This window comes from Lactuca saligna, chromosome 4, assembly GCF_052625555.1.
Source record: "Lactuca saligna cultivar CGN05327 chromosome 4, ASM5262555v1, whole genome shotgun sequence".
Taxonomy (NCBI): Eukaryota; Viridiplantae; Streptophyta; class Magnoliopsida; order Asterales; family Asteraceae; genus Lactuca; species Lactuca saligna.
In genome coordinates, this window is record NC_136420.1 from 275457242 (window position 1) to 275483226 (window position 25985).

Sequence of the window (25985 nt, forward strand, 5' to 3'; positions counted from 1 at the left end):
TTTCTCTTGGAATCTATAACAGAAACAAAGTTTAATTAAATTTTTATCTATAACCCTAAGTTAAAAAAATAATCCAACATGTTAAATATTGATTTATATGTTGATAAACATATATAAAATAGGATGCATAAAATAAAAACATATTAAACAATAAAGACATATAACTTAAGTATCTAACTTATCTTTGTATTTATGATGATTGGGTTTTGATATACCTCCATCTGTGGATTGAATAATATTGGGAGCATTAATAGCATCATCTATTGTTAGGTCAAATATACATACGTATAGGAGATACATTTGCAAAATTTCCTTTTAAGTTGTGCACTGCTGGAGAAAACTGCTTGGATGAATAACTGTGAGTGATTGTTGATGAATTGGTTGAGTTGATGGCATTTGAAAATGTATAATATGGTATGTGATTTGATGAGTGTTCGACTTTTATGATGATTGGTAGAAGAAGCTGGAAAAAAAAAAAGATAACTTGTTATTCATGTAATTATTGCAATGTAACAAAAGATTTCATGTATATTAATAACTACATATAATTTGAAATACATTTAATAACGAAAAAAAATATTAATATTAAAGCTAATTATATAGATATGAAATGTTTATATTATTTAACACATAACATATTAATTCTACAAAAAAGTAAAAAGATAACGTGAAAAATAATTACCGTTCTGGGTAATGTAAAAAGGTTGTGAGGTAGATGAAGTACGATCGGCTGATATGTTTAATATTCTAATCCTTCTATTATCCAAATATAATTTCTTTAACTTTTTTCGTTCTTTAACAGAAATAGAATCCATATTATAGTCTATCATCTGTAAAAAGAAAATAAATATAATTAGAATTTGTATTTAAAATACAAATTGTATGCGAAATATTTAGTTATGTATATTGTTACAATTAATTGAAATGTTATAAAACAAAACAAAAATATGATGAATAATTTAAAAGTAAATCCATTTATAAATACATAAAGCTTAATCACGTTAGTTATACTTATTTATTTTAGGTTAAAAAAAATAGTTATGAAGATATCCATGAATTGTATATTTTGTATTTTTATCTTAAAATTAGTTTTTTTTATATATAATAAACTAATATTTTTATAACCTTTTAGGTTATCTTACATATTCCACTTTTTATAAAATGAAAACATATTTAAAACATCTAAACTTTAACATGTATTAATTTGACATAAGTCAATCACAAGAATAATATATAACCAAATTTAATAAGTCATTATTTACAAAATTTATATTGTGTTTTATTATTCAATATATGAAAATTCAAGGGTTTTAAATGTAGTTTTAAATTATAGATGAAAAAAAAAATGGTCCTTCAACAGTAAGAATTTGAGTTTTATGGGTCATATAAAGGGATTTTTCCACGACATTAAAATATATTAATATCTTTTTTTTATTTACAAATATTGTCCCAATATTTTTTTATTGGGTATAATGTTCGCCGGCAATAGATCAAAATATCAGTCAAAATTGCAAACGAAAAGTCTTTAGATTATCCATCCCTAAATCAAAATATCTCGTCTAAACCCTAACTCTCGCATACCGTAACTCATCCACCTCCACCAAAATTCTTCAATCGATATATGCATCTGATCAACAGCTTTAATCATCGACATAATCCCCAATAAATCACGAAGAAAGCTACGAATAATCCATAAACTCCATTCAACAGACGTGCATGTTGATATCCATCATTGGATTCATCTTAATCGGGTGACGGTGATGATTTGGGGGAGAAATTTCGAAATGAATTACAATTTGCAGACAGAAGGAGGATATTACTTTAAGTTCCGATGGTCATCAAGACGGATGAAGAAGTTAGGGTTTATCTGTTGAAGACCCAGTTGCTGCTCTTACCATTATGAGAGTGTATCAGTTCGAGGTAGGACACCGTTCAAAGTTACATATTCAGTCATTCTATTGAATGTATAGTTTCAGATAGAAAGTTATATGTGTATTCATTTCTATAGTTATAAACAACAACAAAAAATGAGTAATTGTGCAGTTGTCATTAATATGACAGAAAAATTAAACAAAAACTTACATGATTAAATTGCAGGGTGTTATACTCTTCTAGATGATACCCAAATCAGGAACTTAGCAACGAAATAAAGACGCTCCTCACAGGATGGATTTTTCGTAAACTTGAAGGCAAATAGTGGATGGAAAGTCAGACGTGATTAACCTTAAAGTAAAAAAGCTAAGTAACTGATTTCTATATATGGTTAGCTAAATTGAAGCCTGAAAATGAGATTTGATTGAAACAAATTGATTTGAAACAGCTTCAAATAAAATAAAAAATCTAATAAGATAATTTATAAAAAAAAGGTATTAAAATCGATTTATGTGTTAATATGTAGGGTATTTAAAATTTTTAAAAAAGTGATGATTTCGTTTCTGTCAATTAAATCACGACTTTATCTTGTACTGTCAATTAAATCACGACTTTATCTTGTAACTGATTTCCTATAGCTTTTGTTAACGAAATCACTGATTTGTTTTTATACCATAATTGATCAATGTTTCCTCTTTTATCAGTGGGAAGAACAAACAGGCGAGAAAATGTATCTTGACAAATTCATGTTCACTTTAATTTTAATCTTAATGAGATATAATTTTAACATTAATCATATAATATTTGTTCTTATTATATTTGTATTCTCATTTAAAATAATAAAGGTATGAGTTTTATGTTTATGAAAAAATGTCAAAGTTATTAATTTTCAGTAAAAAATTATTAATGACAGGGATTATGTTGAGATAGAAATGATATACGATTGTATGGTGGGTAATGTTTATCAGTTTTGTCAGCAACATAACATGATTCTGCATGGTTTAAGTTTTTGTGTTTTCAGAAATATCTCATGTATGTTATAGGATAATTTGCTAATATGTTGTATTGTAGAATAAAAATAAATGCAGAAGAACACATGCTACTGGAATGATTGGCTACTTTACTTATTGAAAATTTATACAACACAAAATCATTTGTATTAATTACGGTGTAAGTTCATGTGTTAATATTTGTTTCTCCAAAATATAAAGATATATAGCCTTGTAATATATTTGATTTCGTATTTCATATTAACATGACTATTTTAATTTTAATTGATTTTATATTTAGAATGTAATTGTAATCTAAGAAGTTTTAATCTTGAATTGATATTTATTGTTACGGTCATTCTGCTTCTTGTTTGGAGAACTTCGGGAATGTTAAAGCAAACATTTTGGTGGACATTTATTTGCAAGGAGTAGTGGAGATGGTGTATACTCAACTACGTAATTAAATCCATCATTCATATGGAAAATCCTTTCAAAACCATTATAGCTGGAGTACAGAAAAAGTCGAGGGATTGATTATAGATAACCAAATACAGGTAAAAATACTTCAATTTCTATACTTTTTTGTTTGAAAGCATTCATTTGTATAAGTGATGAGTTAGTATGATATAATGGAATTACAAACACGAATGGAATGGTCTGGATTGAAATTAATTTGGTATATAAAGGAATGTAATGATCCATTACTTTGTCCATTCCATTCATTTATGATTCCATTCCATCATAAATGAAAATTCGTTTAAGAAACAAACAATTTAAAACAAAAACCATCAAATTCATCCACATAACATAAATCCAAAGTATGGTATTATAAGAAGAATGGAATGGACTGGTTTGAAATTAATTTGGTATGTAAAGGAATGTAATGATCCATTCCCTTGTCCATTCCATTCATTATGATTCCATTCCATCATAAATAAAAATTAGTTTAAGAAACAAACAATTTAAAAGAAAAACCATCAAATTCATCCACATAACATAAATCCATCCGAAAAGTAGTTTAGAAACAAAAAATTTAAACAAAAAACAACCAAATTCATGGAATTTTAAAGGAAAATAAGAAAATGTCTTAATACCCGCAACAACAAACTTAAGAAAACCAATTATTCTTCTCACAATCAAAATCAATCACTTTTCCAACTTCACCTTCAAAAATTTCACCTGTCCATCTTCCCCTCCAACTTTTGTAGCCTTTGATGACGACAACTTGTCGTTCACATCCAAAACAAATACGTCCTCAAGAGCTCGCTTCAAACCCTTTGATGTGTCAAATTTCTTTTTTGGACTTGTGGCTGTCGATTTGAAAACATTGGTCAGTGTAACATTATCATCAGTCTGAGATATGGCATCCTAATTTAAGAAATAAATATTATTATTAAAAGGGTAAGAAGGTGTAAGATAAAAAATTAGAAGTTTAGATAAATTGTACAACACCTTTATACTCTTGTTATCTTGAGATTCATAATCACTGGTACCAACATCAAACGATTGTGAATTACATCCCTGTATAAAACATATAAGAAGATCACCACAATTTTTATTAAGTATTGTATATAATGAGAATAAATTGAAGTATAATCACCTCTAAAACGACAAAGTTTTTTTCCAAATATTGTATCAAGTTGTCATCATCACTACTCCTCAAAATACTATATTGATTGTTGTTCCTTTCAAGATTGTATTTTGAGATAGAAACTATGAAAGCTAATTTCATATCTTTCAAGACATTAATTTCAGAGGGGTATAAGCCAGTACCAAAACCAAGCTGCAAATAAAACATAAACAGAGGAAATTATATATAAATACAATAAAAAATAGGAATATATGTAAAAAAAATTAACCCGAGCTGTCTTTGCAATTAAATCTTTCACAGAAATTTTAAGAAGCTTCTTCGCGTCTTGTTCAAACATTGTTAGAGTGATACTTCCAGTATGATCTTGAACACGAACCAGAATCATGAACCTATGGGAATTGTAAAATCATCAAAATTAGTCAACATAAGATGTAAAATTATATTTTTATTAAAATGAGTATACCAAAAAACAATAACCTTGGAATAACTGATGTTACAGTTTTGTGCATTTTGGATTTCGACATTCATATTTTGCGTGTTGAAATGATCCGATGACATTGGCTTCATTAGAAGGCGTGTCTGAAAATGCCCTGGTATTGCAGTTTGTACATGCTGGGTAATACCAATCTTTATTTTGAAGAATTCCTTTAATTGTCGCAACAATAACATATTTTTTTTCCTGGTTAAATAAAACGATAGAAATGGAATGTAAGTTGTATTGAAAAATAAATAACGAAATGCAATAATTCCATAAATATCTTTCAGATTTTGTGTTACCTCAAGTGGCTCGAAAATGTCAGCAATTGTTTTCAGATCATTATTAAGCAGGAAATCATCATTTTCAGAACTTCGATTAGATTTCATATAGGTGAACGTACTCTTTGAGTTTTCATGGGGACCATCTTGATCCAAACTGTTAATTAACATCATATTTAGAAATTATAAGATATAATGTCATTTATTATTAATAATAAACATAGTAAAATGTATTATACCTTTTTTTGAAAACATTTATGTCATCAATGTCACTATTGATGATGAACTTCGATACATCATAGTACGTATTGACGGATCGGCGATCTATAAAAAAGTATATAAACCGAATGAGTAATAAATAATTAAGATTAATTACAATATAAAATATAATAAAAAAAACTTTATACATTGCCAAACACTAATCTTTGCAAATTGAAGGATTATGACGATGCGGACATTGTTTGGATTCTTTTGGATATAATGTAAGAATGTGTAACCATAATCGCCCCATAGGTTAACATCCAATTGCAAACCACTAACAAAAAAGACGGAAATTACATTTAAAAAAATGTTATTCCAATTTAAGAGTTAATACACAACATAGTTGTAGGTTATAAAAAACATACCTGGCATTTTGGATTTGTATTCTGATCCTATGCCTTTTTCGATCTGCATTTCGAGCATCTATTTCCCCAACTACTACTACCAATCCGATAACATCTGTATATAAACATAAATATCAATAAACATATAAAATTAGTATTTATTTGAAGGTTAGAATATAATATTTTTGTTTAAAATATGTAAATAGAGAGGTAAATTAGAAAATACCATATTATTTATTGCAGTAAAAAGTAATGATATGGTTTTGGAGAAGCCATACCAGGGCATTTTCAAACATGTGAAAAAAAAGGTGACAGGTGACACATTCTTACTGGTGATTAATTGGTATGCAATATTGAAAAATATAGTTAAATATGTCAGTTTTTAATATTGAATTAGTCTTGGTCTGTCATTATAAAAACGATATGTAATTGTTAGTTGTTAATTGTTAATGTCTTATATGTGCATGTTTGAAAGATAATATAAAAATTATTAAATAGAAAATACTAACCCAATGACATATTATCTGGAACAGTGCCATCGATAATCGCCCGATATTCAACAAAATCAAAGCCATTTACTGATCCCGAAAAATTGTCACACGGAGTAACAATACTGTCCAGATTCAAAGCAAGCTTTTGTAGTTGATTGGTAAGTTGAAAGCTTCTTTCCTGCATCTTTGCTAAATTTGGAGATTTGATGATAAAAGCTTCACCTTCTTTTAGAAGTTTTTTGAACTTGTAAATGTAAGCTTTAGGGACGTAACCTTGGATTTTGTTACCCTGAATGAAGAAAAAGTGTGAAGAAAAAGTGTGGTGCAAATACGATTAATAAAAAAAATAAAGATTACTATAAAAAGTAAATATATAAATAATAAAAAAAATATATGAAATATACCTCTTCGCCCATTAGAATAAGTTCAATAGAGAAAAGTTCATTTTTGTTGTAGTAATTGTCAAGTGTCCATAATCTGATAACACGAAGCTTCATTGTGAAGATGTCCTTCAAGACATCGAGATCTCGTATGAGAGTAAAATCACCAGCAGCCATGTAGATGCAGAGATGTGGAAGAGAATTAGCCTCTGAAAACGTTTTGAATACAACAGTAAAGAAAACAATGACCATCAATCGATATTTGCTGGTATTTATAGGTATAAATATAAAGTAATCATGAATTATTTGCTGATTTTCAGGGATATGACTTATTTATATTTATATTCTTTATATATCTATCTATAAGTATAAACCAAATGTTTTTTAATGCAGGTGAGATTCTGGAGTATTAAAACTGATTTGCTGATTTCTTGGAATTGATATGATAATTTCAAGACTTACAGCAAGGAATGAGCGGGAAAATAAGGTAAATCGTATATATGGTAGTGGATATTAGAATTAAAGGGGTTTAAAAGAGGGAAATTGGAATATCAATAACTGATTTTTATGGATATGATATACATGTCTTTGTATTTGTATTATCTATAGTTGTATGCATGTAAATTTGTAAAATTAAAATTGATTTACTAAAATTTAGGACCTGATTTTATGGAATCAGTGATATTATACTCGGTTATAGGTTATAGGTTATATCCGATTTTGAATATTGAATGAATGTAAATGTATATTTTGAATTTTAATTTGAATTGAATGAATGTAAACGAATTGTTGAAGTTTATTATGGTGACATGTGACATGTATACACTTTGACAGATGGCAGTTTTATATGCAATCTATTTATTTATTAGAAAGGGAGATATATATATATATATATATACACACACACACACAAAGACTAGGTTAGTATCCGTGGTTTCCAGTGAAAAAGAAAAACACAATTTAATTTCAAATGGTAATAACTAATCAAAGAATTGTAAAATTTTACTAATTTAAAAAGATACAAGTTTTTTCTCTAAGTTACAATGATTTAGTCAATGAAATTATACATTTCTTTCTTCATAACACCAACTAAATGTACCATAAAATATAACAAAATAGAGTTTACAAATATAGCCCCATCTAGATATAACCACCTAATGTCTGCATTTATACATTTCCTTTTCTACTATTCTAAAACTTCTGCTAAATTTAGTGGAATGATGAACATTATGTTTGAAATTTCAAATTATTAGAAATAACACCAAACATATAATGAAAATCTTATTTCATAAACATAATCCTTTTATAAAAGGAACTTGATTGGCAATGGACATTTCTGCAACGTGAAAATGCTCTTCAACCGGTAGCAAATAAGATTTTTGTTGTTATAAAATAAAACTTTCTTGCTCCAGATAGCATGAAATTTTGTTGGTAATCATCGCTTCGATAAGATTCGGCTCCATGACCAACCTTCAAATTTTCTGCTGGTTTAAGCATTCTCCCCTTATGACGGAAACCAAAATAGCAGCAACAATTTTAGATGAACAATCATAACTTTTTATGTCTACTTATGTCATAAGAATAGATAAGTAACATTCTTTCAGCATCAGGCGTGTATTTGGGAAACTAAACCATTACTTCTCACCCATTAACAACCATTCCTGAAAGAATTTGAATACATATATGGAAGTAAACTGAAGTTACATAACAAAAATGCCAAAAACAAAACACATTTGACTTATTTCCCTGTTTATTAAACCAAACATTTCATCAAACATTTGGCATGCATCAAAACCTACAGAAAATACCAAATACTGAAATACACACTTACATGTTACGGAAAGCATTTTACCCTTAACATTATTGGAAAACATTACCAGAAGATCCAATGCTATCTGTGGGTGAATACAACTATGGTTGATCAGAACTACATCATCAAGAACTGCATCATCAGGTGCCTTCGAATTTGACTTTGAATCAATATATAAAAAGAAAAGTAACAAAGCTTATCACAAACATTGAACACAAAATAAGTATTACATTTAAATGATTTTAAATGAATGAAATTGGTATAAGCTTTTACCTTGAATAAGATATGGTTGACATTGTAATGCATTTTGAAGAGAAAGATGATGAATGGTTATCAAATTGAATGGTTATGGGACAAAAGGACATCACTTGCCAACATCTATAACAAAATTGTTGTTTGATCAGATCTTTTCTTCATTCCTCTCCTCTGATGCCCTTAAATTTTTGCCAATAGCTTAGAAATATAATCAACTACAAAGAATAAATAAGAGGACGTCGATAACTGAATAAAGTAGATGATTTGCTTCCTAGTTTCAAGCAATCCTCATGGAGGTGTTTGTAATTTAAATAGCAAAAAGAGAGAAGACGAATGGAAAGAACGAATATGAAGGGATGCAAATCAATCCATTTATCTAGTAGATTTACAAATATAGAGATACTCGATGTGCAAATTACGACAATGAATTTTAGGAGAGTTTGAATTTGAATTTTGAGTTTTAAGCGGTAGAAGGGCAAAATAGGTACTTTACTTTGTAAATTAAGGATCTTAAGACTGCCACATAAGAAAATGGATTCTTTTATTAGGTATGATATATATATATATATATATATATATATATATATATATATATATATATATATATATATCATTGAGATCGGTTAAGAACTTATAGTTTCCTGAGAACCCAAGAACTAAAAGTAGACTGTTGGATTGGATTTAAGATCATAAGGGTAAGATTGTCTTTTACACCTTTTTATTAATTTAATTACATGGCTATAACATCATTTCATTAAAAAAAATCTCTATGATTTTCTTTCCAAGATATCATCTTCTGACTTCAAAATTATCAAATCGACGACGATAATCATATGAATTCCATATCGATCGAATTGTTGTCGCTGTTAACGCAAAATCGTCATTGATTTCAAAACAAAATCGATCTTACAAAGTGATCATCTTATTTTAATTTCATATAATTCATTCTCAAATCCATTTGATGTATCTATGATTGTATTGATATATGTTTAGTTACCTTAAATGAGTAGAACGTATTCAGTATTCATTACCAAAAGTTAAATGATGTCTTGCCAAGTAAAGATATGTTTTAAATTTATAAAAGATATTGATCGCTTTTTCATTAATACATTTGTTGAAAAACACAACCATGAGCTCTACACAAACAGTACAGTGCACATGTCAAAGTCGAAAAGAAAGTTGGATCATTATGACAATACAATTATAGCTCATTTAAGCACATCAAATATATGAGTAATAAAAGCACATAGCATGGTCACTAGTTTAAAGGGTGGTTACAGTAAACAAGGTGCAAAGAAAATCGACTACAAATTTTTTTTCAAGAGACTTAAATTGTTATGTAGGAGATACTTATGCAAATATGTTGATAAATCTTTTGACACTTCGACGTAAAAAAGTGCCTTCTTTCACTTTTCATTACCTGTTGGAGGAGGATGAGCTAAGGGCACTGTTTTGGGCAGATGCAATAGCAAAAAGGAACTACAAAGAATTATATGATGTCGTATCATTTGATGCTACATACAAAACAAACAAGTAAGTAATACTTAATTTCTTTAATATTTACATATTAAAATATTTCTCTAGTATTTACGTTGAATATTTTAATTATTTTCAGATATAATATGATATTTGTTCCATTTACTGCAATTGATAACCACAAAAGATGTGTCACAATTGGTGTTGGTTTCCTAGCTAAATAAACAACAGAATTCTATACATGGCTGCTGAAATTCTTTCTCAATTGCTTTGGTAGACAACCTAATGTTGTGGTCACTGATCAAGATTCAGCTACGGCTAAAGTTGTGGAAACCGTTTTTAAAGAATCAACTCATCGTCTTTGCATGCGACACATTAGACAGAAATTAACAGATAAGGTAAAATTGTATTATATGATTTAAATAAATTTTCATTTATAATATGATTAAAAAGTTTTTTTACTGTCCCATTTATTTAGAAACTTAAATATGAACAAAAAAATTGCATTCAATAATCAATCAATTTAAACTAAATGCACGAGATGTATGCAAAGCAATATATGTATTTTATTTAATGTTAAAATCAGTCACAAGAAAGCATTGTACTTTTGGGATCTGTTTACATAATTGTATACAAACATGTATACAGACCTATATGAAGGGGCGGATTTCAATAACACTTTGGTTACTAAAATTAGTATTTTTTTTCAATAAAAACAAGGGCAATTTGGGCAGTAGTTGTTTAAATAAGCCATTTTTTCAATAAAAATAATAAAAAAGAAAGCAACCAATGTATTATGACCAATTTCTTCCAAATTTAAAAAAAAAATTAATTGATGAAAAAACACTCACAAAAATACATATGTGATTGAAATGTGATTAACATATGAATCACGTGTGATTCACATATGAATCACATGCGATTCAAATGTAATTTATATGTGATTTACATGTGAATCACATGCAAGTCATATGTGATTCACTTGTGATTTACATGTGAATTACATGTGAATCACATGTGATTCACTTATGATGTACATGTGAATTAAATGCCATTCATATATGATTTACATGTGAATCACATGTAATTCATATGTGCTTGACTTGTGATTTACATGTGAATAAATTTGATTCATATTTGAATTACATTTAATTTATATGTGAATCACGTGTAATTCATTTGTGATTTACATGTGAATCACATGTATTTTATATATGATTCACTTGTGATTTATATATGAATTACATGTGATTCACTTGTGAATCACATTTAATTTACATGTGTATCACATGTAATTCATATGTGATTCACTTGTGATTTACATGTGAATCACAACATACTTGATAATGTAGTAAGGAAGAAAATCAAGTTGTATAAAAGGGACAAAATATGAAAATAAAACATACTTTAGAGCTTACTCTATATTGTCACCAAAAGTGGATTTGATCCTATGTGTTATTATATCGTATACAAGATTCACATGTGAATAACACATAAAAGTATGTGAATATGTTATGTTATCTTCATATATGAATATATCATGTAATAATCACATGTGAACATTAAATATCATGTATTCCGTTTGTATATTAAATGTAACTTTTTCTTTTGTAGGTCTAAGCAAAAATAATAAATGAGACTAACTTTCGAAAAAGATTACAAGGTGTAATTTAAAATTCTTGTATAGATCTAGATATATTTGAAGAAAAGTGGAAATATCTAATAAAAAGATATTAACTAGAAGATAACAAATTGCTGAAAAAGATGTATAATATTCGAACAACTTGGATTCCAGGTTTTTCTTAGAGACACTGAATTATCAGGGCTGATGAGGACAACATCAACATCATAGAGTGTAAATAGTTTCTTCAAAAGATACATGTCAAAAAATCCAATTTGCTTATGTTCATTTGCAAGTTTAAATCTGCAATGGACGTGCAAAGAAATGTTTAATCAACAATTGACGTTAATTGCAAAATTAAAAACCCACCAATTCAAAAAAATCTTCAATTTGAAGTACAAGGATCAAAGTTTTACACACATAATATACTCAAATTATTTCAAAAATAAATAGAGGATTCTGTCTGGACATGCTCAGCCGCACCATATGAGAGGGTTTAAGATCATAAAACATACTTTAGTATTGAGAAAATAATGGATGAAGATAGACAAAACATAAGTGTATTCTTCAACAAAAATTCATATTATTTCTAAAGTCACAAAAGAAAGCAATTTCAATACTAGATATGAATGTTATTAAATAACTTTGCGTATGAATGAAATGTAATTCACATTTGATTTGTATCTTATTCATATTTTATATAAATTACATTTGAATCAAATCTGATTCATGTGTGATTACAATGTGAATTTAATCTGATGAACAATTAATTCACTTGTTATTAAAATGAAAATGTTATTTGATTAAGTTATGAAAAACAATGTAATTAACATGTAATTAATTTTTGATTTAAATGATTAATATAATATAAATTTAAATGAAAAAAAAATGTGATTAACATCTATCTTGTAAAATATTTTCCAGGTTAACGTATTTCCAAATAAAGAAACATATAAATGTAGTTTTTTGGTATTCGAACAATATGGAATTTTATGCAAGCATATACTATGTGTTATGAAATCAAATTTTGTAAGAAATATACCATCAAAGTATATGTTGAGAAGATGACAGAAAAATATAATAAGACATGAGGAGTTGCTAAAAAGTCATTGCAATTGTATTGCAGACAATATTAGTGGATGTGAAAGAGTGATACAAGATGCATATTCTATAATCACAGATTGTATTAATGTTATTGGACATGATGCTGAAGCAATGGCTCAATTCCTTCAATGGCAAAAGGAAATTCGAACAAAAGTTGAACAAAAGATAATCGTACAATAAAACAAAATTTGGATTCAAAGATTGGAGTATCAAAGCCAGATATACCTAAAATAAAGAATCCAAAAGATATTACAAACAAAGGATGGGCAACAGGAAAGAGAATTAAACTCAGAGAGAAATAGCAATGGAAAATGTTAGGAAGAATTCATGATTTTGTACTTATTGTGAAAAGAAAATTGCTCCAAATGAAAAACATGACAAAAGAAATTGTCCAAAAAAAAAATTAAAGATGAATTAAGAAAGAAGCAAGAAGCATAAAAAGAAGCAACATGAGATACATAGTAATACTTTTTTTTCTAGTTAATACTTTTATAATTATATGTGATTGAATTTTTTGTTTTTGTTTTTATATATTATAAACTCGATATTTTCTTTGTTAATCATATGTGATTGACATGTGTTTGAGTTCAGAATTAAATATGATACTCACAAAATTTTTATAATAAACTCGATTTTTTTTGTTAATCATATGTGATTCACATATATTTGAGTATATCATATGTGTTATTTTTTTGTTAATCAAATATGATTCATATGTGAATCACATCTTCTTCACATGTAGGTGTAATTCATTTTGATTTATATATAATTAATCATAGGTTTTTAAGCTGGAAAGTCCTATTATTTTTGGAAAAATTATAAATTCATTAAAGTTTTCCCAAATTAACAAAAAACCAAATGTAGTTGAAATATTATTAACATGTGAATCACATGTGATTTGAATAAACTACAAATATAGATATTCATAACTAAAAATATATAGGGTTGGGTTCAACAAGGAACCATTTTAAATCTTAGAACCAAGGAACCAATCTTTTCTCAACTTTTAGAGCCAAATTTTCATCAAAAAAAAAAAAAACCTAAAAATGTAGATATTCATAACTTTTTATCCTCCATCCATTGATATCAAATTTGATAAAAAAAATATTTGATATGTTCAGACTCACACTATGAATCTGTACACATTCACACTGTGAATCTGTACACATTCACACTGTGAATCTGTACACATTAACACTCTGAATCTGTACACATTCACACTCTGAATTTGTACATATTTACACTGTGAATCTGTACAGATTTATACGGTGAATTTATAGAAAATTAATAATTTATAGTGGAGATTCATAATGTGAATCTGAACAGATAAAAAAAGTAAAAAAATATCAAATTTGATATCAATTAAAAGAAGATAAAAAGTTATAAATTTCTATATTTTTAGAATTTTTTTCGATAAATAATAAGATCTAAAACTTGAAAAAATAATAGTTCCTTGATTTTATGGTTTAAAATGTTTTCCTGTTGAACTTTTGCATATATATATATATATATATATATATATATATATATATATATATATATATATATATATATATATATATATATATATATATATATAGGTTCAAATGTTTCTAACAATTATTGTGTGCATGAATGAACCAATTACAAATTAGCAAAAAATTAAATAATTTATTAAACGAATAAGGGTATTTTTGGGTTTTTGACACATTTAATTAATGTGATCATTTAATAAATCCCTTCAATTAAGGAAACAAAATAATTAGGTTTGACCTAATCTCTCTATTTTATCTCACGTCTTCTTCGCCTACAAAAGAAAAAGAAATCAAATGAGTCGTCTTCACAGTTTCACCATCATCTCCATTGCCAATCACCACACACACATACACACCACCACCAAATTCTTCGTTCTTCAAGGAATCAAAGGGCTTCAAGAAACTATGCAGGTACCAAATACTTATAGGTTCGGATACTACACCGGTTGCCCTCGCTTTCTTAATCGACAACTCTACTACCGACGAGTCCAGAATATGTTGTTCTTAAGTCGCAATCACAACTAGGTATATTTACTTTTTCTTTTTTGTAGTTTCTCTATATGAGGCCTAAACCTTCTAATAAGTATTCTTCATGTTGTCTTGATTTAAGTGATAGTGCTTTAATCGTTAGTTGTTCTTCAACAATTTACTTATACAAGTTTGTTTGTGTTGATACATCTTTAATTAGGTGGTCTGCCTTGTTTGGTTGTCAAAAGTGTTAAATTGCGTAATATCACTAAATCGTTAATATGCTAGTCCCGTTGCTAGATGTTGAACACCCATGCCCCCGAGGTGTTATTGAACATCATCCATGGAAGCTTTATAGTCTTCGTTCATAAACCCGATACAGCTAAATACTCATCCTTCAAATTATGAATTTTATTTTTATTATCAAAATGATTTTACATTAAGAATTCATTTTTTACCTAATGATTCACAATAAAATTCTGGTCACTTTTTTTAATTTTAATATAGTAGTTTTCTATTGCACTCACATCTCGATGATTGAATCTATTTTTTTTGGTTTGTTTAACATTCTAAATTTTCATTTGGCATTGATATATAATATTAGTGAGGGGTCATTCTGCCAGAATTGAATCTAGTTCTGTCAGAATCGAATAAAGAATTTCAATTCTGTTGGAATGGAATCATGATATTTCATCACTAATTTGTGCATTTTCTACAATTCTTGGTTATAGATTTTGATGCAATTCACATGTCTTCAGATTTGTACAAAAGACTTTAGTTTTTTTATTTTCCATTTGGTAATGTATTATTGGGTTCTAAAACTACAATTGGATTTCGTTTCACAGATGCTTGAAGAACGGACTGCAGGATTGAAAGTGATTCTCAACAACAATATTCTTTTAGAATGTATTAGTGTCTTTTGTTAGATTTTGATTTTTTTTTTCAATTTTCAACCGTTCTTAGTTTTATTTTTTAACAATAAATGTAATTCCTAGGAATTGTTACCCATATTCTTTAAGAATTAGTGTAATTTTTGTTTTTATTCTTCAATTGATGGTTCAAGAATTTGTTATTTTTCAAGAAGTTCATTCCGTCAAAATATGTATTCTGTCATAATATTTATTCTTTTATGGTTCAAGAATGTTTCAAGATACTCATAAATATATTCTGTTAGAATGACCTGAAATAAAAGAATGTTTCAAGATATGAGCTGCTATTCATTCTATAGGAATATGTATTCTAGCATTTAGTACGAATTTTGGCATTCTCATAGAATATATCATTCTAACTAAAGGTCATTCTGACAGAAGAAATTCGGTTATTATAAAAAACACATTAGAATTAAATCAATTAATATTGAAGTACTTTAAAAAATTCAAATTTTAAAATAAAATAAATGTAGTTTGTACCAACAAGAAGGCTTAAATGTCAAGATTATGTTATTCAAAGCCTCCAATAGTTTTTCTTTCTTTCTGATATTAATTTTTATCTTATTTTTGTATTAATTTCTATATACTCATCTAAAATCCTTGATGTTGTATGTTTGATGTCCGACCGGTTCGAGTTTTTAGCAGTGGTTGATTTAGTATGTTTGATGTCCGACCGGTTCGATTTTTAAACCAGTCGTCAATAGTTCAAGATAGTTAACTATGGATGTGTTTTTAAGAGGTAGACTAATGAAATTGTTCGAATTTTTTTGTTTGATGTAGTTTTTCTCTCCGGTGGTTTCTTGTAGCCCGAAACAACAACGAATTTATATTTCTAAAACAAAACAACAAATTATTTTTAATGAAAAACCATTTTTAACCTAAAACAATAATGTACTTATATTTTTAAACATAAAAAGCAACATACTTTAACTTTTAAGTCAAACTAGGGAAAAGACACATGCTCTGCATGGGTCAGGTTGGCTTGATTGGTACTTTGCCAATAAATAGTATTTTATCTATGTTTCTTTAAATGTAGAAGAAAAATACTGTGACAACCCGAAAATTTCTATCCGGTAAAGCCAATCAATCCAATCAAATGTCAGACTTATTTCTGCTATCTTTTAGCATTGTTAAGGGTCTGTTTGAGTGTTCCAAGCCTAGTACACTTAAGGATTGTGTGTATGGGTGTGTCAGCTTAAGTTCATTGGGTTGCAAAAGAGTCGGAAACTCCATCACAAGGAGTTTACGGCCGCAAACTAGAGTTTACGGCCGTAAACTCTTGGTGGCCGTGAACTCCCATGATCAGTATAAATTTCCTTCATTTATCCTTCATTTCTCACCTCTTTCAACCAAGAACACTCAAACTCTCTCAAGTATCATCAAGGGAACCATCATTTCTATTCAAAAACGTAAGTAATTCCTCCATTTTGCTAGTTAATCTTCTTGATCATATGAATCCTATGAATCACATCCTTGAATTCATCACTTTCCTTCAAGATCTTCAAATCTTCATCTTTTCACCCAGAACACCCACTTGTTCTTGGGCCGTAAACACCCTAAACTCATCCAAAGTGTGAGTATCTCTTCTATCAACTTGTTATCCGTTAGAAACTCTTGTATCCTCATGAGACAAACACCCTATAAGCATGAATCAATATCTAAAATGCATAATCTTCAAGTGTTTATGGCAGTAAACACTTCTTGAGGTCGTAAACTCAAGTGTGTGTCCGTAAACACACTTAATGTGGCCGTAAACTCCCTTTCATACAATCACATGTGATTGTAACACTTCATTGCAAATGTTTCCTAGTCCCTAATGTTGTTTCCTTGCATGTTAGTTGTTTTAAACACTAATTACATGCCTATATATATGCCATTATATGTCATTTAGGACTCGTTTGTGTCTCGGGAATTCATTCGTGGAACTTCTCATCCTTACACGAACCTTCAATTGAATCACCCACATAAGGTGAGTTCATACCCCTATAATCAATCTTTTAAATGTTTTAAATGCTTTTTTTTTGGGGGGGGGGGGGGGGGGGCGGGGGAATACAAGTTGAACACAATGATATTGTGTAAGTGTTTATCTGTGATAATCATCATTTAAAGGATTTCTTATGCTTTATAAGTGATCAAATCATTTCAAAAACTCTTTGAAAGTTATGTTACTTTGTTGTTTATAAAGCTCTGTTTTTAAAGTACAATCATAACTCAGTAGATAATCGAGTCTTTTCTACAAATCAGAGACAGTTCAAAACAAAGATACTAATAAACTATAACAAGTATAGTTTAGGAGTTCAGAACATATGATAACAAGAACAGAAAGGAACATACGATAACAAGAACAAGATAACATTTATGTCAGACTACTTCACGACTTAGCAATATACTTGTTAGGTCGCGTTTTGTAACCAGAGTCTCCTGGAAGGAGAACGGACATTGTGTGTATAGATCTATACGGGACTAACAAGCCCGCATCCCGACTGTTCGCAACAGTTTGGCCGACAGGCCAAGGGGTGACAAATGTCACATCAGTTTCGACGCCAGCAGGTCGTCGTGTTAAACACTTGTTGATCAGTATGGTTATAACCTCATTACATCTTAACCTTAATTAAAAAACTGGTTTTAAGGTAGTTAGTGTTTCAGTAATTACTTTATACAATATTACTAAATACTTTCATTTTCCCATTACATTCATATAGTGATGTTCTCACATAAAAGGTAATGCAAACTATTTTCTAGTAAAGATAGTCTTAAATTTGGGAAAACTTACATCATTACAAAAGACAAGCAGAACAGTCGAGTCTTAATACATTTAGTTAGAAGGGGGCCTATAATGCTAACTTTATGATTCATCGGTAGATACATCAAGGATATATATTAATCGGGTTCGGTAGACAGTAGAATGTGTGTTTTCTGCTTCATTTCTTATTCCTTGTTTGGTTGTGTGCTTAGAGCAGATTCACCCAGTCTACTATCTATTCGATCTTAGCTATATATATATATATATATATATATATATATATATATATATATATATATATATATAATATATTCCGTATACACCAAGTAATCATAAGGAGTACCAGGTACGGGTCAGGTCATAGAATACAAATTCAATATACCATTTTCTCGTATAAAAACATACTTTTCAGATAGAACATTTAGTAAACTAAACTAGAAACTTATCAGTAGAAGGGTTTAATTCATTTTATTAAACCAGTATAACTTAAAGTACCTTAGTGATTAATTCTATAATACCTTAGTTTATACAACAGGGTTATATATAATCAATATCCAATAGGCAGTTGGATGTGTGCTTTCCGCCTTACTTCCTGTTCCTTGTTTGGTTGTGGGCTTAAGGTAGATTCACCCATTTAACTTCCGTTCGATGTTATATATATATATATATATATATATATATATATATATATATATATATATATATATATATATATATATATATATATATATAGTATAAACTAAGTGATTATAGAAGGAACTATTGTGGTTACCATTTTTACTAAAGGAAATATATGAATATGATTTTCTTAATGAATGGTTTCATCAAATATAAAGAACTATGACAGTTTACTCTGTAAGTACCAAATGAATACGTCAGGGTTATATACAGTGAAGATCTAACAAACAGTGGAATGTGTGCTTTCCGCTTCATTTCCTGTTCCTTGTTTGGTTGTAGGCTTAGGGAAGATTCACACAATCGATTGTCTGGTTACTCTAAATTGTATATAACTTATATCCATTTAGTACTTATAGAAGAAATTGTAGAGTTATTTTTACTTTCATTCATCATATCAGAAAATATAGGATTTTCTGTAGGAACAGACGGACTTTTCTAAAAAGAACTTACAACTTACTTTTCATCACTTAAATACTTATGAACTCACCAGCTTAAATGCTGATCTACTCTTTCGAAATAACTTGTATTCTCAGGAAACTAGTAGGCAGGTATGCGTATTGGCGTTCAGAAGATGGAGTATAGTAGCTTTATGTCTTGTTTTGTTATTTACTTTTGGAGTCTAACTTTTGTGAATCACATACATTGTAAACACTATCATATGAATGCAATGGTCGTTTGTTACTTTGATTACTATGATGCATGTGTTGTGATACTAAACATGATGTCCTCTACCCCCGAACGTTTCTGCCGTTCCGGTTTGGAGGTGTGACAAATACAAACAAATTCATACCTATAAAGTAGGTTCTTATTATGGTTAAAAGCTATAAGTACTATGCTATTATAGGAATACAACAAACTCACGGATCTTTTGCTACTATCCTGAATTATATTGTTTTATCTTGTTTGATTAATACGTAATGCATAAAGCTCATCTTTTTCTATTGATGGCTATTCCAATTATACGAACCTTATTCTTTCTTGAAAATACAAACAAAATTTTCCAAATAAAAGTAATAATGTTTTTAGGACTTGTCCTTCCAGCGTTCCATATTCATACCAAAGTTGGAAAAGTATGATAAATCAATATCTTGAAGTCTCCATGGCTTTTCCTCAAACCCATCAATATGCACTTCAAATATAGTCCTAAAGACATCAAAGAAAGGTAGAACTTATTATAGAAACATAAACTTATAAATCTAGTTATATATGAAATATGATATTTATTCTAAAAGGTTAATATGGTCATTACTTATTTGAACGAAGTCTGAAATTGAGTCTACTTTAAATATACTCGATATTCTTCTTTTCATCGCGTGTCTTTGCATTTTCCAAATCCACCAGATCCATATTTCCAACTCCTCTATAAATCAAAACCAAAACAACACCAAAACCATATCAATTAAAATCCAAAATACCTCAAACCATCGTAAAAATGTAATTAAACATAATCTCAAAAGAGAGAGAAACAAAACTCAATGACCATATACATACATAAAGTTTGATTTTTATATCTTCAATCAGCACCAGTTCCATTTTCTGCCATTGCAGGAACAAAATTGTAGTAGAAGAAAGAAAAAAATCATAAATGTGTGAGTTATAGTTTTAATTTAATGCTAAAATGTGGAGTTTACCTATGTTATAACTGTGTAGTACTCATGACCAAATAAACCGATCCCAAACACCACGTCAAGTGAGCATTTCATTTGACAGAATAGAAACCACTTTTGTTCCCATTTCTCCACTAAATTTCAATGATCTTTTAACAGGGAAAAATAGAGTTTTTTTCATTACCTGTAGAAGAAGCTTGTTAACAATTGCATGATGAGCCCAAAATGGAAAGGCTTGGAAAGGCAAAGCAGTAGAAAAAAAATACAAAAGCACTTTCGTTCCCGTTTCTCCACTAAACCAACTTTTAACAGTAAAAAAAGATATTTTTTCATTACCAGCAAAAGAAGCTTGTCAGAAATGGGACGATAAGCCCTAAATAAGAAGGCAAATCAGCAGAAAAAAATTACAACATTCATAAATAAACATAACAGAAGGGTTAAAAAACAAAAGACGCAATCACACATGTTGACATTTCTGTAATCAGGGTTCGATTCCAGGGCAGAGAGATGAGGTTATTGGAGCGGAGAGGAGAGGGAAACCCCACTTTAGTTGGTAAACATTCCCGATACGCCAGCCCAAACAGATCATCTTCAACAAACACCATCTGAAAATCCAAGGTTTTTAAGAAGGAAAAAATTTGGAGGCGATAGTAGGAAGAAATCAAATAGAAATAAAAAATCAGTAAAGGAAAAGTAGAAAAAACCATACCTTGAGAAATTGGAAAGGAAGGAAAGAGAAAACAGAGAAGTCGTATTATTTTTCCCTTCTGTTGAATTTGATGAAATGAGAAACCTGGAAGAAGAAACCAAAAATTTTAAAAACAACAAAGTGAATCATAATATTAAAGGAATTGAAAAACAGAGAGTTATCCTCTCCTGGAATATCTGATTTATTCGTTAGATTATTTGGTTATTATCCATTAGCTTGTCGTTATCTTTGTTTTCTTGTTAATCAAGAACTCCTTGTATTTAAACCATTTTGATAGTTGAATAGACGAAAACCTTTTAATCCACTGAAATTTCCATGGTATCAAAGCAGGATTCACAGGCTTGCGACGAACCCAACCGGAGATGACCGGTGAGAAACCAGAATCCTTGAAGGAACCTGATGGGACTCCCCTCAATTCTAATTCTCCCTACTACATCCATGCGTCAGAGTACCCCAGGCAGATGCACGTTAACGACATCCTAACCGATAGCAACTATAATGACTGGGCCAGGAGATGAAGAACTTTCTTTTCGCCAAGAACAAGGTTGGGTTCATAACTGGGTCAATTAAGAAACCAGGAGAAGATTCAGCCGTATACATGCCTTGGATGCGTGCAGATTCGATGATCAAGGGATGGATAAATACGGCCATGGAAAAGGATATCAGAACAAGCGTCAAATATGCATACACATCGAAGGAGATCTGGGATGATCTAGAGGAGAGGTTTGGAAAAGAAAGTGCTCCAAGAGCATATGAGTTGAAACAGTCACTCACCATCACGAGACAAGAAGGAACATCGGTTTCAGCTTATTACACCAAGCTACGGGGACTGTGGGACAAGATCCAGACCATATCACCTCTTCCACGCTGTTCATGCTCCACTCGTACCTGTGATATTGGCAAAAGGCTTAATGAGTTCAAAGAAAAAGAAAAGCTCTACGAATTCCTCATGGGCCTTGACAGTGAGTACTCTACAATCAAGACACAAATTCTTGCCATGACGAACAGCAAAGGGCAGTTTCGGTATCTAAGAAGACAAGAACAGAGGCTGCAGCACTTCAGACCTACACTCCAGGAAAGAAAGAAATTACTGCAAATTTCAGCCAACAAAGGAAGAAGTCTGCATCAAAAGACATTAAGAAGGTCACAGGAGAAGAGGTAGAGCACTGCAACCACTGTGGTAAGAATGGTCACAACAGAGACGGATGTTTCAAAAGAATTGGGTATCCCGATTGGTGGCCGAATAAGGCGAAACAGGAAAAGAATAAAACAAAGGCAGCATTCGTTGATTCAGGAACTAGTCCTATTCCAGGTCTATCGAATGAGCAATACCAAAACCTGATCAAACATTTCTCTAAAGATGGGTGAAACAACAACACCATACCCATAGTAAACATGGCTGGTATGGTCAAGATTGATGATTCATGGGTCGTTGACTCTGGTGCTACTGAACATATAACATATAAACAATATTTGCTAGAAAACAACACGAGAAACCCATTGGAACCATCAGTTACAATACCCAATGGAGATCTTGTTTTCGTTGATGGAAAAGGAAATTGCACTTTACAGAATCGAATCAAAATTGAAGGAGTCTTGCATATTCCACAATTCAATTGCAATTTATTATCAGTCAGTCGACTGACTAGAGATTTACAATGTGCCATAACTTTTCTTCCTGATTTGTGCTACATGCAGGACTTGCACTCGAAGAAATTGACTGGCGCGGGTGAGTGCAAAGGTGGTCTCTACCGAATGGGCTTGGCAGCAGAAAAGAAGAGTGTTATGATGACAACTGTTGATGTTGAGCTGTGGCATAAGAGGTTGGGTCATGCCTCCGAATCAAAGTTGAGCCAAGTCGATTTTTTGGAGAATCATTCTAGGAAATTAAAAGAAAGAGTTTGTGATTCATGTGTAAAGCTAAACATACTAGGCTTCCATTTACTCTTAGTTCAATAAAAACAAATAGTTGTTTTGATTTGTTACATGTTGATGTTTGGGGCAAGTATCATACTCCTTCGATTTCCAGTGCTTCTTATTTCCTTACCATTGTAGATGATTTCAGTAGGGCTATTTGGGTTTATCTTCTTAAATACAAGAATGAAGCAAGCAGCTATTTAATTGACTTTCACAACATGCTGAAAATGCAATTTGAAAAACAAACCAAGTGAATAAGAGCAGATAATGATGTGAATTCATATCAGGCTCCATGAGAGATTTTTATGCTAAGGAAGGAATCATATTGGAAACCACATGCCCATATACCCCATAGCAAAACGGGGTTGTGGAGCGAATACATAGACACATTCTTGAGATCGCAAGAGCATTGAAGTTTGAGGCCAATGTGCCAATCAAGTTTTGGGGAGAGTGTGTTCTCACAACCATGTACATTATCAATAGATTACCCTCAAAGGTCATTAAACATAAGACCCCATATGAAGTCCTGTTTTGGACAAAAACCTAACTATGACCACATGAAAGTCTTCTGATGCTTAGTTTATGCAAGAAACATGGAAACCAAGGGAGATAAGTTTGAAGTGAGGGGGAGACCATGTTCATTGGATATCCACAAGGAAAGAAAGGATATCGAATATTTGACCTTACCGATAAGAAGATCATTGTCTCTAGAGACATCAAGTTTGTGGAAAATGTTTTCCTTTCACTGATAATATAGAAAGGAATAATAGCGAAGCAAGGCTCGATGATTTTCTAGGCAACACTGTCGAAGAAAGTGATGAACTGACACGAAGGGAGGCTGATCAAGGTTTACTGAGCGAACCCGAATTAGACCTGGGTACATGTGATGAGACGAGACCACCATTGATCTAAACTTGTCTGAAGATCCAGCAGATCATGTTACAGAAGACACAATTGATCAAATGCAACCCACTGAAGAACAGAGAGATAAAAGAAGCAGGTCTAGACCCAAATATCTCGATGACTTCATTGTGGACTTGCCATCTTTGGTAGACCATGCATCACCCACCGCCAATCAACAACCTTCAACGGTACATCCTATGGTTAATTTTTTGTCTTATGATCGGTTTAGCCATTCGCACAAAGCTTTTTTTAACTTCAGTTAGCTCAAACCATGAGCCGAAACATTTTAATCAAGCTGTGCAGGATGTTAAGTGGAGAGAAGCGATGCAAAAAGAAATAAATGCTCTTGAAGAAAATGGAACTTGGTCACTTGAGGAGTTGCCAAAAGGAAAGTGTGCTATAGACTCCAAATGGATCTATAAGATTAAATACCAACCAAATGGCGAAATCGAGAGGTACAAGGAACAGCTTGTTGCAAAAGGCTTCACTCAGTTGGAGGGGGTAGACTTTCATGACACTTTTGCTCTGGTGGCGAAACTTGTTACTGTCTAAACCTTACTTGTTGTGGCTGTAAAGAGAGACTAGATCATGCATCAACTTCATGTCAACAATGCGTTTCTGCATGGAGATTTGGATGAGGAGGTGTACATGAAGATACCTCAAGGTTTTAGCAAAGAAGGTGATACTAGAGTATGCCGGTTGCAAAAATCTCCTTATGGTCTCCGACAGGGATCACGTAATTGGTATCACAAATTTACAACAACTTTGCTCGCAATCAATTTCAAACAATCGCATGCGGATCATTCACTTTTCATATACAAGAAACAGGGAAGTTTTGTTGCAACCCTTATATATGTGGACGACGTCATTATTGTCGGGAATGGTGTTTCTAAGATACATGACACAAAAATGTATCTAGAAAAAATGTTTAGCATAAAAGATCTAGGCCCATTGAAGTATTTTCTTGGACTAGAGGTGGCTCGAACCTCGGATGGTTTGGTTTTGGGTCAACGTAAGTATACTTTTGGATATTCTTGAAGACAGTGGGATGCAAGGTTGTCGATCTTGTAGCTTTCCGATGGAGCAAAATCTGAAACTAGATCAAAGCAAGGATAGTCCTGCTGTTGATGCTAGTCAATACCGGCGTTTAATTGGAAGACTTCTTTATTTACAAGCCACTCGGCCGGACATAGCATTTTCTGTAAACATTTTGAGTCAATTTGTTTCTGATCCAAGGCAAACACACTTGAATGCAGTGCACCGAATTTTACGGTATTTAAAGGCAACACCAGGTCAGCGAATATTTTTTCCAAAAGGTGGAGGAATGAATCTTGCGACATATTGTGATGCAGATTGGCTTGGCTGTCCTGCCACCAGGCATTCTTGTACCGGGTATTGGATTCTACTTGGAGGTACGTGCACCCATCTCTAGGAAAACCAAGAAGCAGTCCATTGTCTCCCGTTCTTCAGCAGAGGCAGAGTATCGAGCCATGGCAACGTCTGTTAGTGAAACTTTGTGGTTACGTTGGTAATTGAAACACTTGGAAGCTCCTCCCATTGGTCCTAC

General features: G+C 30.7%; 2 long non-coding RNA genes across 5 annotated transcripts; one reads left to right on the forward strand and one right to left on the reverse strand.

Annotated features, from left to right (window-relative positions):
- The first annotated feature begins 1516 nt into the window (after window positions 1-1516).
- On the forward strand, window positions 1517-7439 carry LOC145039150 (uncharacterized). The gene is made up of 5 exons (XR_013679756.1): window positions 1517-1920; window positions 2098-3415; window positions 6347-6462; window positions 6809-6962; window positions 7078-7439. It is a non-coding gene; the product is annotated as an uncharacterized LOC145039150 (long non-coding RNA).
- A 12690-nt stretch (window positions 7440-20129) lies between these two features.
- Window positions 20130-22592, reverse strand: LOC145043646 (uncharacterized). 4 transcript variants are annotated; one of them, XR_013681097.1, is made up of 6 exons: window positions 21892-22592; window positions 21599-21682; window positions 20914-21494; window positions 20774-20818; window positions 20532-20642; window positions 20130-20425 (listed from the first exon to the last, which is right to left on the reverse strand). It is a non-coding gene; the product is annotated as an uncharacterized LOC145043646 (long non-coding RNA). The 4 variants fall into 4 exon arrangements; XR_013681099.1 differs by lacking the exon at window positions 21892-22592 and having other exon boundaries at window positions 20914-21262; window positions 21353-21494; window positions 21599-21769; XR_013681098.1 differs by lacking the exon at window positions 21892-22592 and having other exon boundaries at window positions 20914-21073; window positions 21226-21494; window positions 21599-21767.
- Window positions 22593-25985: the final 3393 nt, after the last annotated feature.